Source organism: Urocitellus parryii, unplaced genomic scaffold (assembly GCF_045843805.1).
Source record: "Urocitellus parryii isolate mUroPar1 unplaced genomic scaffold, mUroPar1.hap1 Scaffold_59, whole genome shotgun sequence".
NCBI classification, from domain to species: Eukaryota; Metazoa; Chordata; class Mammalia; order Rodentia; family Sciuridae; genus Urocitellus; species Urocitellus parryii.
In genome coordinates, this window is record NW_027554094.1 from 1,481,340 (window position 1) to 1,497,988 (window position 16,649).

The 16,649-nt window shown below is 36.7% G+C and overlaps 1 pseudogene; it reads left to right on the plus strand.

The window, feature by feature from the left end:
- The first annotated feature begins 363 nt into the window (after nucleotides 1-363).
- On the plus strand, nucleotides 364-16,155 carry LOC144252790 (dual specificity protein phosphatase CDC14B pseudogene; annotated as a pseudogene).
- The last annotated feature ends 494 nt before the right edge of the window (nucleotides 16,156-16,649 follow it).

A 16,649-nucleotide genomic window follows, 5' to 3' on the forward strand; every position in this document is an offset into this window, starting at 1 on the left:
AGTGACTTCCCAAGGTCACCAGGACAGACTGACAGAGAAAGAATCCCACTTCAGATCTATCAGACTGTGAGGCCCACACAGGTGTCCACTGCTGTCTCATGGGACCTCTTGGATACTGTGGGACATACTTTGCCCACTTCACATGCCCTCCCCAGCCCTTGGGCCTCTAACTCAAACTTCTGGACAAGAATTGGGGGGTGCAAGGAAGAGTGGGTGCTGTGGCAGCTGGAGGCCACATTGTGGCCCCACAAAGTGGAGACAAAGCCTGAGGCCTGGAAGCTCCTACTCCAGGGAGGGTCTCAGAGCCTCTCCACGTTTTGAGGCCTGCCATTGACACCTGTGTCTCCCTCCCATGATGATCCCATGGCAGAAGACATGGGCTACGGAAATGACTCTCTCATTGAAGACATGATCCCCACCCTCAAGGCCACCATCAGAGCCGTCAGGTAATGATCACCCCCATCCCCTTTGTGCCTCCCTGGCCCACCTCAGCTCCCCAGGACATGGCTTGTAAAGTGCCCATGAGCTTTGGGCAGGGGAAAGAAGCTTCCAGTCACTTCTGGCCAACAAACAAGAGTATTAAAACTCTGAGGGGGACCCTGCCTCAGGAGCAATGGCTCTCCTTGGCCAGTTGTCTGGTGACTCCTGCTCACCTTGCTAAAAAACGTGTCCTCACTGCCCTCCTGACAGTTCTTCCAACTGCCACACTGTTCTATGGCTTTAACCAGCATTTATCAAAAGGGTGTCAGAATAGAGGACATACTGATAGGGAGTTTTCTTCCATTATCAGCATTTTACTCAGAATGGCTTTTCTTCTTTCCATCATCATTAACATTGTAAAACGATAATAAATTGGAGACTTTTGGATTCTGTGTTACAGGATTCTATAATCTACCTTTGTGATTTCTGGTTTGCTTTCTTCAGGAAAATAAAAAAGCATGCTACACTTCATAAGGTTGAATCCTAGGAACTCATTTGATTGTCCAAGAACAAGTCATAATATTTTCAGCAAGATTCCTGGTCCTATAGATCAGGGAAGCACAAGGGTGTTAAAAATGGAATTCAGCAAAGCCTTGGTCTCATTTCTCATGGCACCATCATGGACAGAATGAAATGGCTGGATGAGAACACAGCACCTGGATTCATAACCAGTTGAACGATCTTATTCAGAGAAAACTAGTTAATAACTGTGTTGACCTAGAGAGAGGGCTCTGCAGGATTGTTTCATGTTCTGGACTCTGCTCTCTAATTTTTAGCATTTTCCCTGATGTCTTAGTTCAAGGGTGTAATTTCAAGGTATTAGAATGAGGAAGATAAAGAAACAACTGCATGCCAATTTTTATGTAGCAGAGTTGTGAGTAGTAAAAAAGAAAAGAAGAAGAAATAAAGTTTCTTCAAATGAAGAGTGTACCAGGAGATTCCTTGTAACTGCAGGGCATCTAACTACCCCCCTGTTAACCCTTACACCGTATTTCAGACCACTTTCTCTTGGCAACAGAGGACACTGAGACTCAAATTAGCTAGATACTCCAAAGTATATACACATGAGAGCTGTGGATCGCTCAGAAACCCCTAAGCCAAGAGAAAGTATGAAAGTGACATGAGAACACATCATCCTGTCAAGTCTACAATGGGGAATCCCCACTCAAAGACTTTCCAATAAGGTATCTGTATCTATGGAAGACAAAGAGGGGGCAGAAATGAGAATTGTTTTACAAAAAGAGCCAAGTGATCTTCTCATTTTTTTCCTCTCATATAAAATACAACAGAGCAAAATCCCATAAACAGTGCCATCTAGTGTTGGAGAAAAATAGTTACACAATACTGTGTCTGAAATATAATAGGAGAAATTGTTTATTATACTGTGGAGTAATAAAGTTAGCATTATGAATGTGAGCAAGAAGATGAAAATATAGGATTTATTCTGAGATATGTATATAAAGCTAAAGATCAGTTTCAGCATTCTGAATTTGAGGTTCTGCTTCTCAGAAATTTCAGGAAGAAAAAACAACTCAATCACCTATATACCAGCAAAGCCTTATGCAAAGAAACAAAATCACACCTGGGTTTGGGATTCTCTCCTGATAATCACAGCAATTATTAGCATACAATCTGGGGAAATGCCAGGTTTCCAGAACAAAGCTATGCACATGGGCTTGGGCCATGATTGAATGCTAAGAGCCATAGCCGAACTGGAATGATGCATGGCATTTTTGCCAGAACAGAGTGGTTGAGAGGTGACGCCAGCCAGCAAGCCATTGAGATCATAATGGTTATGTTAATGTGTATTCAATTGTATATTAGACCCCTGCTGTCCGCCTGGGCTTGCTACTTTGGTGTTCTCCCAGGGATTTCCGGAGAGTTCCCATTGGTTGGGGAAGTGCCAGAGGATGGATTTCTGGAGAAGGTTTTTCTGGTTGGTGTGTAGTGTGTCCCAGGAGAAGGCCACATGCATGGCATTTTCGTGAGTGTGGAGAATAAAGGAGTTCCTGTTTTGAACCTACAATGCTGTGTGGTGGCTGGGTCATTTTGTGCCCAGCCAGACTGTGGCAATTGAAGATACCATAAATGGAGAGAACAGAATTTTCAAAATTTCAGCTGTTGGTATATTTCCAACTTGATTTCCCAGAGGAAATATAGAAATGAACTGCTCCATAGGAGGATTTATTTTTTCAGACTAACTGTCATGGGTCCACAATTTAGATTTTTTTTTTCATATGTAAGACCATTTTATTAAAATGACCCATAGAAACATTCCAAACATTTCATTAAACTCCTTTGTCCTCCCTCCCTCTCCCTCCCCCCCCCATGATCCTGGGGATCAAATCCTGGGCCTTATGCTTAGAAGGCAAGCATTGTACAAGCTGAGCTATAACTCCAGGCCCATTTGCACTAAGGAAATAAGGGATTGAAATCAGGGGCACTCCACTGTGCCTGACTTTTTTTTTTCATTTTTAATGTGAATAGTAGAAACTTTAAAATTATACTTATTGAGTCACTTTTTCTTAGGGGAGGAATATGGGAACATTGCTGACTCAGGGAATTGCTAATGAGTTTAAATCTCAAGTTGCTTGTTATAAGACCAGAGAACAGAAAAGCTAAATAATTTTTAATGTAACTGTGATATAATTTCCATAAATAAAATTATATACATATTTATTCACAAATTACTTTAACCATATATACAGTGATAAGTGTCAATGCACTTCTCTCTGGGCTGAATTTTAGCAGCAGCTGGTCAATCTTCTTAATGCTTCCGTCCTGCTGCCCTCATTTTCTTTTTTAAAAACATTTTGTTTTTTTAGTTGTTGATAGAATTTTATTTTTATTTATTTATATGTGGTGTTGAGAAACAAACACAGTGCTTCACACGTGCTGGGCAATCACTCTTCAACTGAATCATCACTCAATACCTCATTGTTTTCTTAAGTGAATGAAATTTGACACAATTAACCAGTCCTTGTACTTTTTTTTAGCACATGTGATTTTATTTATTGCCCATTTATTTCATCTGGAATCTAAACTTGGTTTACCTGTTGATTTGTGTGATCAATTTCACAAGGCCTTAGTTGTCACTCCTGCTTTGTATGTAGTTCATTGTTGGAAACCACTCTTATTTGCACTAGTACATAGATCTCGGATCTGAGACTAGAGATCATAGATACAAGATTTTTCTGAAACAACTAAAAAGTCCATCTTCATCTTTCTCTCTTTCTGACATATAGGACATATATCAGCATGTGGAAAAATAACCTGATACATTAAGACTGCAAGACACAATCCTCAAGTTTATATATATTTAACCACTGATCCACATGTTGAGATTTATTTATTTATTTTTATTTTGACCCACAGTCTATAAAAATTGCCTACGCCCTCAATAATTTGCTAAGAATAGCTTTGAATTTGCAATCTACCTGCCTCACCTCCCCATGCTTCTGGTAGGACAGGCAAGCACCACCACACCTGGCTCATATCCATCTGTTTATAAAGAACAAACCATGTGAGTTGTTTGAGAAGAGGTCACAGGGTATTAACTAATAGACATAATAAACCCAGAGAAATAAGAACCTGGTCATAAAGAAGACCCCTGACACCATCTATATGAGTATCAATCAAATTTACCAACAACAAAGAACTATTTTAGAGTCACTTTAATAGCTGTAATCCTAGCAACTTGGGAAATTGAGTTCAGAGGATTGCAAATGAAAGACCAGCTGGGCGATTTCATTTTACTTTCAAATCTTGTCTCTTCTGTAACTTTAGTTTACTACTCATATTTTTAATGCATTGTCTTCTCTGAAACTGCCTGCAGGGAATATAATCATATTGGAATTTTCCTGGCCTCCTAGGACTTCTTTTGAAATATCTGTGGAAGAATCTATGACACTCTAAATCCAGTATCTGGCAATCCTGCAGAACAAGTACCATGTGTTTAACACCAAGAAACGCTGCCCTCTCAAGCAGTAGATAAATCTCTAAGTATCAGGGCTATAGTGGCCTCTGAGTGCTTAGGTGACTGAGCATTGTGAAACAACTCCCCAAACTTCCCAGCCCAAAAAGGGTGACCTAGGGTTCCTTCTCAAAAGAATTTTTACTTTTAATCCCTACAGAGAGATTTAATCCCTGAGAAGGGTGTGGTCAATCCACTGAGATGCCCTCAAGCCATCTTTCTTATTATTTCTAGGTAAGGTACTTAACAGGGTCTCTTTGGTAGCTAATAGGTTTTTAATGACCATCCAATTTCGTTTTCAGTCATCTTTTGCACCATTGTGACCAAAGTACCTGATATGAACAATTTTAAAGGAAAACAACTATTTTGGGCCTCATAGTTTCAGAGGTCTTAGTTCAAAAATTACTCACTTTCTATTTCACTCAGGTGAAATAGAACACTTTCTATTTCACTCAGGTGAAATAGAAAGACATGTCAGAAGAGTGTGATGGATGAAAGCAGCTCAGGAGAAGGAAACCGAATGGAAAAAGAATTGAGAGGCAGGCAAACTTCGGATCCCCTAATAAAGGGGGAAAATGTATATTTTGAAGGCATGCCTTTAAAGAACCACTTCTTCCAGCCTCATTCTGCCTGCCTATAGTTACCACTCAGTTAATCCCTATCAGGGGTTTAATGCATTGATTAAATTTAATTTCTCGTAACTCAGTAATTTCACATATAAACTTTACTACATTGTATCACACATGAGCTTTTGGACGTCATTGCCTACCTAAATCACAACAGTATTTCTAAGGGAAGAGTTTACTTCTGTGAGTACGTACATAAAAACAACATGAAACAAACAAAACAGAGACATATCAAATAAACAATCTAAGGCTCTAGGAAAGCAAGAACCAATAAAATTTTTAAAAAAAAGCAGAAGAAAGGAAATAATATCAGGTCTGAAATTAATGAAGAGAATTAAAAAGCAATATAAATAATCAATGTGAAAAAGAGTTGATTGTTTGAAAACATAAATAAGACTAATAAACACTTAGCCAAATTAACCAAAACAGAGAGAAGATAAACACAATGTTTCTAAAATTGGAGATGAAAAACCAGGTAACAGCACACATCACTGAAATGCAGAGGATCATTAAGGACTATTTTGAACATATGTTTCAATAATTTGGAAAATCTTTTAAAAAGGGTATATTTATATAAACATATAACCTACCAAAATCGAATCAAGAGCACATAGAAAATATAAACTGGATAAAAAGAAATGAGATTGAATTGGTAATAAAAGGCCTCCCAACAACAACAACAACAGCAACAACAACAAAACCCCCAGAGTGTCAGCTGAATTCTACCAGGATTTTAAGGAGTTACTACTGATAGTTGTCAAATCACTCAATGAAATGGAAAAAGTGTGTGGATCATAGATATTTCCATCACCATCCTAGGAAGCTACTATAAGCCAAATACCTAGGGACATATCAGGAAGATCAGGGTACTATAGACCAATATATTTTATGAGCATAAATTAAAAAATATTTTTAAATATGTTTTTAGTTATAGATGGACACAATATCCTTATTTTATTTACTTATTTTTAATGTGGTTTTGAGGATCAAACTCAGTGCCTCACATGTGCTAAGCAAGAACGCTACCTTTGAGCCACAACACTAACTCCCACAAATTCTTATTAAAATTTAAGAAAATCATTTTCAGAATAAATTAAGAAGATTGTACATCATGATTAAGTTGGTTTCATACCATGAATGAAAGTATGGTTCAACATATTCAAATCAAAAATTGTAATTCACCACAAAAACATTATTAATATTTAAAAATCAAATGATTATCTCAATATGAAGAGAAAGAGCTTTTGACAGAATCTAGCACCCATTCATGATAAAACACTGAAGAATCTAGGTATGTAAGGAACTCACTTCAATATTATATTTGTATACAAAAAATTAAAAAAAAAACATATCCTACTGGATAGGAAAGAACTGATAGTATTTTTTAATATCAGAAATAAAACAAGGATGTCTACTCTCATCATTGCTATTAAATGTAGTACTTGAAATTTTAGCCAGAACAATTAGCCAAGAAAAAGAAATATGAGATATACAATTAGTAAATAAACAAGTTAAATTATCACTTTTGTAGATGATATGATTTTTACCTAGAAATTTAAAAATTTCCAGCAGAAGAAATCAATGATCCTTAAAAATAATTCAGCAAACTAGCAAGATACGAATTCTAAACACACCAATAATGAATCCACTGGGAAAAAATCAATAAACCATTCCATTTACAATAGAACTTTAAAAGTACTTGGAAATAAATCTAACCAAGGAGGTGAAATAAAATGTGTCTTCAATAAAAATTATAAAATATTGAAGCAAGAATTTGTAAAAAGGATAATAAAAGATGGAAAGACCTCCCATGTTCATGGGTATGCTCAATTGAAATTGCTAAGTCATTTATGTATCAAAAGTGATTTACAAATCCAATGCAATCCCTGTTAGAATAATATTGGTATTTTCCCCAGAACCTAGAAGAATAGTTCTAAAATCTGTATGGAAAAATAAAATAACCAGAGTAGCCAAGATAATACTGGGAGAAAAAAACAATAATGCTGTAGCCAACATGATAACTGATTTCAATTTAAAATGAAGGGTTATAAAATAGCATGATACCAATATAAAAAACAGACTTGTAGATCAATGGAAAAGAAGACTCAGAGACAAACCTACAGATATAGTCATCTGATCTTTGTCAAAAGTACCAAAACATACATTGAAGAAATGACAGTCTTTTAAACAAATGCTACTAGTAAAATTGTACATATAGAAGAATAATTTTAGATCCACCTTTATAACCCTGTACAAAAGTGAAAGTCAATCAAATAAAAGTCAATCAACTCAATCAAATACCTGCTAATGAGACCAGAAATTATGCATTCCATAGAAGAAAATACAGAAGTAAAATTCCAACATATATGTCAGAATGGCTATCAAGAATTTAAATAATAATAAATGCTGGTGAGAATCCTAGGTGACTGAAACTAATATAATATTGGTAACATTTTTAAATAAGTGCAATGTCTATTAAAGTCAATATGTAAGTTCTTTAATAGCCTAGGAATGGAGCCAGTGTATGATTAAGCTATACCACTCCTTATATGAGAGAATTAAAGTCAGCATACTTTAGCAACACAAATATACATAATTCACAACTGCCAAGTTATGGAAACAACCTAGATATTGGCCAACAGACCAAACAGAAAATGTGGATACAATGTAATTTTATTCAACCCTAAAAAACAAAACCATATAATTCCCAGGAAAATAGATGGAAATTGAAAACCTCATGTTAAGCAAATCAAGCCAGTCTCAGAAAGCCAAGGATCCTATGTTTTCTCTTATATGTGGAAAATTGAAGAATGGAAAAATGGGGATCTCATTAAAATTTAATGTGAACTATAGGGTAGAGGAAAGCAATAAGTGATAGGAAGCAAGGAAGGGAAAAGAGAGGAATTTGGGCATAAAATTGATCAAATTATACTATTGCATGTATAAATATGTTGAGGGCCACAAACAAGTCAAGATGGCACCTGGCAGTTTGCCAGGAGGATTGGTCTATGAAGAAACGCCAACAAGCCATTAAGATGATGAGAATTCCTTAATGTCTGAGTGCTGTATCTAGATGATGTTAATTAAGTTAAGCTGTGTGTAATTAGTTGGGTATATGTACCTCTGCTGTCCAGAAGAGGAGCAGCTCTCACTACCTTGAGTGCCTGCTCAGTTCCTGCTGAGTTTCCCTGCAATAAAGCAGTTCCCACTTCAACCTTCAGCTTGCTTGTCACATTCCCGGTTATTGTGCTCGGTCAGACTGTGGCATAAATATGTCAAACAATGGATCCAACTATTATTTACAATTTTGATGTGGTATTAAAATAACTTTAAAAGGCACATAGTATAAATTATGTGATTAGATTATCTCAGACTTGACATTATAGTAAGAAAAATAAATACATATGTGATATTTGGGTTTTTGCTGTTTACAATAAAGGGTACTTCTGAAAAATGAAAGGCAAAAGAGGATTCTGAGATACATTGTTATAAAAGTGCATGTTATAGGAAAAGCAAGGCTAATATAAGTATTTTACAACAGCCATAAATTAATGAATGAATGTACATACTGCTTTTATAAAAATGAAAAGAGTGATGATGCTTTTTTATATAACATGCAAGTCATTGCTAAGGTAGAAGAAGTACTTTATTCAATTTTCCATAATAGATAGTATATGCATTTGGAATAGAGAGAGTATGAATTTTAAATTTTGAACATCGTTCTGACATTTTTTGGCAAGTACAAAACTTCTCTTGAATTCTAAATTGGGGGAAATTTGTAAGGTGTGTTCTTTTATTAAACACTATGTCACATTCTTTACATTTGTAGAGTTTAATCACTACTGTAATATTCTTGGCACTTTTTAAATGTTGGGCTTTGATTAAAACTTTGCCACTTTTTGGCAATTTAAACTATATTTTCAAGTATGAATTTTCTAGTAATTATTAAGTCATGATATCACAATAAATCATATTTTACATTCTTTAGATTTGTAAAGATTCTCTCAAGTATGAATTCTCTCATGCTTGATAACCCTTGAATTGTACCTAAAAACTTTGCCACATTATTTACAGTTGTATAACCTTTCCAGTATGAATTCCCTAGTGTTGGGTAAGGCCTACTCTTCAAATAAAAGCCTTGAAATTTTTTTTTTACATTTGTATGGGTTCTTTCCATTATAAATTCTCTGGTGTCTACTAATGTGTGATCTTTGATTAAAATCTTTACCACATTCTTTACATTTGTAGGTTTTTCTCCAGTATGAATTCTCTGTTGTATACTAAGGTATGATATTTCATTAAAAGCTTTGTCACATTCTTTACATTTGTATGGTTTATCTCCATTATGAATTCTATTTTGCAGAACAAGGCTTTGCCTAACACTAAAAGCTTTACTACATTCTTTATATTTGTATGGTTTCTCTCCAGTGTGAGTTCTCTGGTGCACAATAACTGTGTGCCTAACATTAAAAGCTATGCCATATTCTTTATATTTGTATGGTTTCTCTCCAGTATGTATTCTCTCATGTTGAATAAAATGTGATATTTGATTAAAACCTTTGCCATATTTTTTACATTTGTATGGGTTCTCTCCAGTATGAATACTCTGATGTTTACTAAGGCATGATCTGTGATTAAAAGCTTTGCCAAATTCTTTACATTTGTATCACTACTCTTCAGGGGGAATTCGCTGATGTCAACAAAGATATTGTCTCTGAGTAAAAATTTTTCCAAAATATTCATATTTGTATGGATTTTCTCCAGTATGAATTCCCTGGAATTATATAGTTTGACATTTGATTAAAACGTTTGCCAGATTCTTTACATTTGTATGGATTTTCTCCAGTGTTAGTTCTCTGTTGCACAACAAGGCTGTTCTGAACAGTGAATGCTATGCCACATTCTTTGCATTAGTATGATTTCTCTCCAGTGTGAATTCTCTGGTACCCAATAGGGGTTGGCATAACATTAAAAGCTTTGCCACATTCTTTACATTTCTCTGGGTCTTTCCACTATGAATTCTTTGGTGTTACATAAGGTGTGAGCTTTGATTAAAGATTTGCCACATATTTTACATTTGTATGGTTTCTCTCACTTAATGTCTATTACAAACTTCTAGAGAACACAAGTTTGTTTAATGTGTACTTCATTTTGGTTATAACTTGAATTTTTTTACTAAGTAATGTATATTTAGCATAGGAGGAGGAAATCCTGGAGAATATGGCAAGATACTTACTCCTAAGTAGTATAACCCAATCTTAAGACACCGGCTTGTAGATGCATACACATGTAAACACATGTAGTACTCCCTAAGGATTCATGCTATTGAGAATTTGGCAAGGACTTTGGAAACCTATCTTAGTCTAATCTATTGTGATACACCTACCTCTGAGGAGGTTACTTTCTTTGAATCTTAAAGCCTGTGTAATATGATATCTACTTTGTAGTGCTCTTGTGAAGAGTAGGAGAGAATATGTGTGTGAGTGTGTGTGTATGTATGTATGCATGAATATATACAAACATATATGTATATACACGTGTGTGTGTGTGTGTATATACATATATATATATATATATATATTCATGAGAGAGCATGAATACATCATGAACAGTACATATTCATAATTATGGCACATGTATTATAGTTAACTGATTATAGTTCTATCTCTCATATGAACTAAAGTTTTCTCAATGATGAGCAATATATACTAATAACATTGTTTCTAGGACACCCAGCCCAATATCTTGCACATGCTAAAGTATTCAATAAGCATTTATTTAATGAATAAAGCCAGTAAGCACTCACAACAGGATGGTCAGGATAACTATCTGCTAGAGATAATGACATAGGAGCAAAGGAAGTTTATGTTAACTCACCCTACATTATAGTAGTGGTTGCAGGAGAGATTTCCTATACTGTATGTCCTATGTGGAGTCCAGAACATTTATAAAATATTTAAGATCTTTCTGATGTATTGCAGAGTGCAGTATAATTTGGAACCAGACAGGGCATTTACAATCACTTTTTCTATAATGTTTAAGTAATTAGGAAATGGTAAACACTTTAGCCTTAACAGCGATGGAAACAAATCTGTTCTGCAAAAATGATGGAGATTAGTTAGTTGTGTATTGGTTCCAAACTTTCTTAATTGGACTTAGTTAATTTTGTTTTATCTTCTCATTCTCATTCATTTTCAGAAACTGAGTTGGTTTGAATTTTTCCTGGCACATATTAGATCCTCAATACGTATTGGTTGAATGAAGGAATGAATGAGTGGAGGCTGGTTTCATTTTTTACCAAGATCTCCATGCTCTCAGCATTCCCATGTACCAATGTCTGTGAGTGTTTTATATATGTGTATATGTGCTATGCATTTTATATATGTGCATGTATACATGTATAATTGCATGCCTTGAGCATTTATCCACATGTGTGTGTTTATATACACATACATGTGTGCTTATCTAGGTATGGGTAAATAGTTGCTGAAGTGTGTCACAGGCCACATACTCTGGAAGCACAGTCTGTGACTGTCTGTGTATTATCTGTTCATTGGGAATCTGCACTCCGGAAAGGAAGAGATAAGAAGTTGTTTTTGGCAGTAGAAGAAGTGAAATTTCAATATAACCTTGCAGAGCCTGTTATGCCAGTAGAGAGTTCTGGAACAAGTATCACTAGTAAGTATTATCTAACTCAGATGGAAATGGCTGGACCAAAGTGGCCAGGCCATCATCTTCCTGCTTCCCTCACCACTGGATGTGGGCTACTCAGAAAAAGCATGATGTTGAGGGAAAAGCTTTCTACAACTGAGGCAGAGACTGATGATGTTGACAACTAGAGGCTGCCACCTGCACTCCTTAGTATTCTAGGTAGCAAACCTCCTTGAAAGAGAAATCCAAAAGCTGCCTCTGCATGGCTACAATACCTGAGTAAAGGAAACAGTTCTGTTGATTGCTCTCCCAGGCCACACTACTACGTGTCTGTGCCAGTCTGGAAACAATACACCTAAGGGATTTTGTCTGGACTCAGATTAGTCTCCAGTGAACCCTAGAAAAGTAAATTCCTGGTTCTAGTATGAGTAGGTATAATACATTCAAAATGGCTACAATTTTTCAAATATATCTCTCATTACAAACTGGAGTATTGCGCTGGAGTTGTAGCTCCATGGTAGAATGCTCACTAGCATGTGCGAGGACCTGGGTTCGATCCTCAGCACCATATAAAAATAAATATTTGTAATGTGCCCAATGACAACTAAAAACTAAATATTAAAAAGAAAGAACTAGAGGATGTATCCCTTTTCCCTGAATGCATTGGCCTTTGAGTTATTTGGTCTTTGGGCTATATAAAAAGAAGCACTGTAAACATGTGGAGGTGTAACCAATGTGATTCTGCAATCTGTGTACAGGGTATAAATGGGAGTTCATAACCCACTTGAATCAAATGTATGAAATATGATATGTCAAGAGCTTTGTAATGTTTTGAACAACCAATAATAATAATAAAAATAGAAGAAGCACTGTGCTAACTCTAGGTGTGACTTTAAGAGAACTTACCCTCTAGAAGCCTTGTGCTAACAAATATGTCCAACTGCACTCCTGGAGAGATCACACAGAGGAGCTCCAAGAGTATGTGGAAATGGAGGAGGACCCATGTAAATCTCTTCTCCCATTTTCTGTAGCCTTAGGGCTGGGCACATAACAGACAGGACCAACCAGAATCCTGATGGCACTGAACTTGACCTGGAAAGAAATACTTTCTTTTCTGATGGAAAAGTTGGAAAAATGTGTTCCAGGAGCAGCCTGTGGAGTGGATCTATCCTATGCTTGGCTTTATAGATGAGAGAATGTGCAATAGAGAGAGGGTATCAGTGAAGATCCAGTGGTCTGCTACTCTCATCCTCTGCTGCATAGAAACATTTCTTTTAATAGTGGAGCAGGTACACCCTTTCATCCTTAGTTCTATTTTCATAAGAGAGTCTTATGATTGATAGCCCACAGGAAAAAAAACAGGGTGGATGGCAAAGCTCTTCTTACCTCTCACACAAACAGTATGTACATTGAACTCCCTGGCTACGAAGAACTCATGTATAGGGAGTATACATCAGAATCAACTAAAAGTAGTGAGTGCTCAGAAAAAGCATGATGATGGGGGGAAAGCTCTCTACAACTGAGGCAGAGACTGATGATGCTGACAAGTAGAGGCTGCCACCTGCACTCCTTAGTATTCTAGGCAGCAAACCTCCTTGAAAGAGAAATCCAAAAGCTGCCTCTTCATGGCTACAATACCTGGGTAAAGGAAGCAGTTCTGTTGAATGCCCTTGAAGGCCACACTACCACGTGTCTGTACCAGTCTGGAAACAATACACCTAAGCAGATTTTGTCTGGACTCAGTCTTCAGTGAACCCTGGAAAAGTATATTTCTAGTTCTATTATGAGTAGGTATAATAAATTCAAAATGGCTACAATTTTTCAAATATATCTCTCATCACAAACTGGAGTATGGCAGTGGGGTTGTAGCTCCGTGGTAGAATGCTCACCTAGCATGTGTGAGGCCCTGGGTTCAATCCTCAGTACCATATAAAATTAAATAATGGTAATGTGTCCAAAGACAGCTAAAAACTAGATATTAAAAAAAAAAGAACTGGAGTATGTAACCCTTTTCTCTGAATGCATTGGTCTTTCAGTGATTTGGTCTCTGGGCTATATAAGAAGCACTGTGCTAACTCTAGGTGTGACTTTAAGAGATCTTACTCTCTAGAAGCCTTGTGCTAACAAATATGTCCAACTGCACTCCTGGAGAGATCACACAGAGGAGCTCCAAGAGTATGTGGAAATGGAGGAGGACCCATATAACTCTCTTCTCCCTTTTTCTGTAGTCTTAGGGCTGGGCACATAACAGACAGGACCAACCAGAATCCTGATGGCACTGAACTTGACCTGGAAAGAAATACTTTCTGTTCTGATGGAAAAGTTGGAAAAATGTGTTCTAGGAGCAGCCTGTGGAGTGGATCTATCCTATGCTTGGCTTTATAGATGAGAGAATGGGCAATAGAGAGGGTATCAGTGAAGAAACAGTGGTCTGCTACTCTCATCCTCTGCTGCATAGAAACATTTCTTTTAATAGTGGAGCAGGTACAACCTTTCATCCTTAGTTCTATTTTCATAAGACAGTCTTATGATTGATACTCCACAGGAAAAACACAGGATGGATTGCAAAGCTCTTTGTAAGAGCTTTGCCATCACACAAACAGTATGTACATTGAACTCTCTGGTTAGGAAGAACTCATGTATAGGAAGACAGAAACAATCAGTATCAACTAAAAGTAGTGAGTTTTGGATGGAAACCAAGGCAACTGCTGGTGGGTAGTTTTGTATTTACCAAGATCTTAATCAATTCCTGAGAATAGCTACTAATATAAAAAATCTAAACCATATTAAATTTGTTATGTTTTAAATCCCACATTCTATCCATGTAAACTCTCTTGGGGCTGGTATAGGCCTCCTGGGCATGCATATGCATGGGTCCATGGCTGTTATTCTATTTTGGGCCATGGATAAGTCCATGAAGTGGAAGATTGATGAGCAAATGAGTTGGGCCACTGCATGCCCCTGTTCGTGGCACTATTGATTGAAATTCCTGAGTGTGAAGAAGAGTTATACCTCCATATTGCAGAACATGCATCACCTTCACAATGATCTATACCTGGACATTACTAATTGCCATCACTGTGCCATTTTCTATAGCAGACTAAAAAATACATCAAATAGATATTTTTCCTCATAGACAATAAACTTGAACATGAGGATTTTTGTGCAGATTTCAAACTATTCAATTCATAAATGGTTTGCAGATAATTTTACAACAAAAATAAGAAATTCAACTGCATTACAAGAATAAGGAGGAGAATTATTCATTTTACTAGCTCTGATCAGAGAAAAGCTACTGCTGCTTTCTTTGTCATATGGGATATGGTTCTATATTTGGGAGAAGTCCAGAAAATGCACATAAAATATCAATCTATGGAAATACATCCTCTAATCCGTTCAGAGTTGCTGCCTATGGAAGTTTCAAATTTTATATTACTTTCTTTACTGTTCTCATATAATGAAGAAGGCAACACATTATGGCTTCTTAAATTTCAACACATTTGACATTGATAAAAACAAACACTATGAAATAGCAAAAAATGGAGATTTAAAATGAAAAATATCAGACCACCTTCTGAAGAATTTATGCAAGATACACAACATTCTCCTGATAGTAAGACTCAAAATGTTACTATAGGTATTTTCTGAGTAAAAGGATATATGTTGCTAAACTCTTTGATCACCGTGGTTTTTTCCTTGTGGATGATAGCACCCCAATGGATGCCATTGTAAAATAATTTCTGGGTATATATGAAAATGTAGAAGGTGCCATTTCCATGCACTGTAAAGTCTGCCTTGATCTAATGTCCACTCAAATAGGCCACATCATAAAGCATTATGGGAGGAGAGCAGCCAAGACTATTTCCTGGGTCCAAATCTGTAGACCCAGCTCAGAGATCAGGCCTCAGCAGAAGAATTTGGTCATGAAACAAACCAGTGTCTGGCTGGATAGGGACCATATTCAGCAAAAGTTAGGGAGGCAGAAGAATGGAACACACTAAGCAGCATCAATCTTCACCAGACTTCTCTTAGGTGGTATTTCAACAAGCAGTGTAGAAAATCAAGACAATCAGAAACCTGAACAAGGTAGTGATGGTGACATAATAAATGGAGTTCCACAAGGTGATAGAATTGGGGCCTTGAAAAGCTGAATACTATCAAAATCTAACATTATATCACCCATAGTAATTCTTCATTACACACTTCACAGTTTTAAACATTTAAATGTAATTTTATTAAAACAACCAAGTAATCTGCTTTGAGAAAAAGCAGTTTTAGCAGCCCCTCTTTAACAAGGACTAATATTTTTGCATGAAATAAAAAAGTTGTGATCAGAACTGAAGAAAGAATCTGGGAATAGAAAATTCTGACAAGATTTAGAAAAATTTCTTTAAGAACTGCCGCAGTCTGGCTGAGCACGAATAACGTAGCCACCACAAAGCCTTGTATGTTCAAACAGCAACTACTTTATTTCAGCTCTCACTGGCACAGCACTCGTGCTTTTCTGCCAACGCCACCCACGTGGCCCTTCCAGAAAACCCGCACTCCTGCCTCCGGCACTTCCCCAACCAATGGGAACTCTCTGGGAATCCCCAAGAACTCCAAAGTAGCAGGTGCCCGAGGCATCAAGAGCCGCCCCATTGCCTGACAGTAAAGGTCAAATATACAATACAATCAATCCAGCATCACAACAATTATATATAGCTTAACTCAAATCATCATCTCAATGGTTTGCTGGCATCACCTTTCAAACATTCCCTCTGGCAAATTCTAGGCGTCATTCTGACTGGCCATGGCTCTCTACACAGAACAAAACAAAATTTCAGATGCTATAGTTGCTTTCCCCCTTAGAAATTTATCTGAACAAGAAAAGATCCACTAGAGTTTCAGTAACCCAGAGTCTGAGGTTTGAGCAGTGA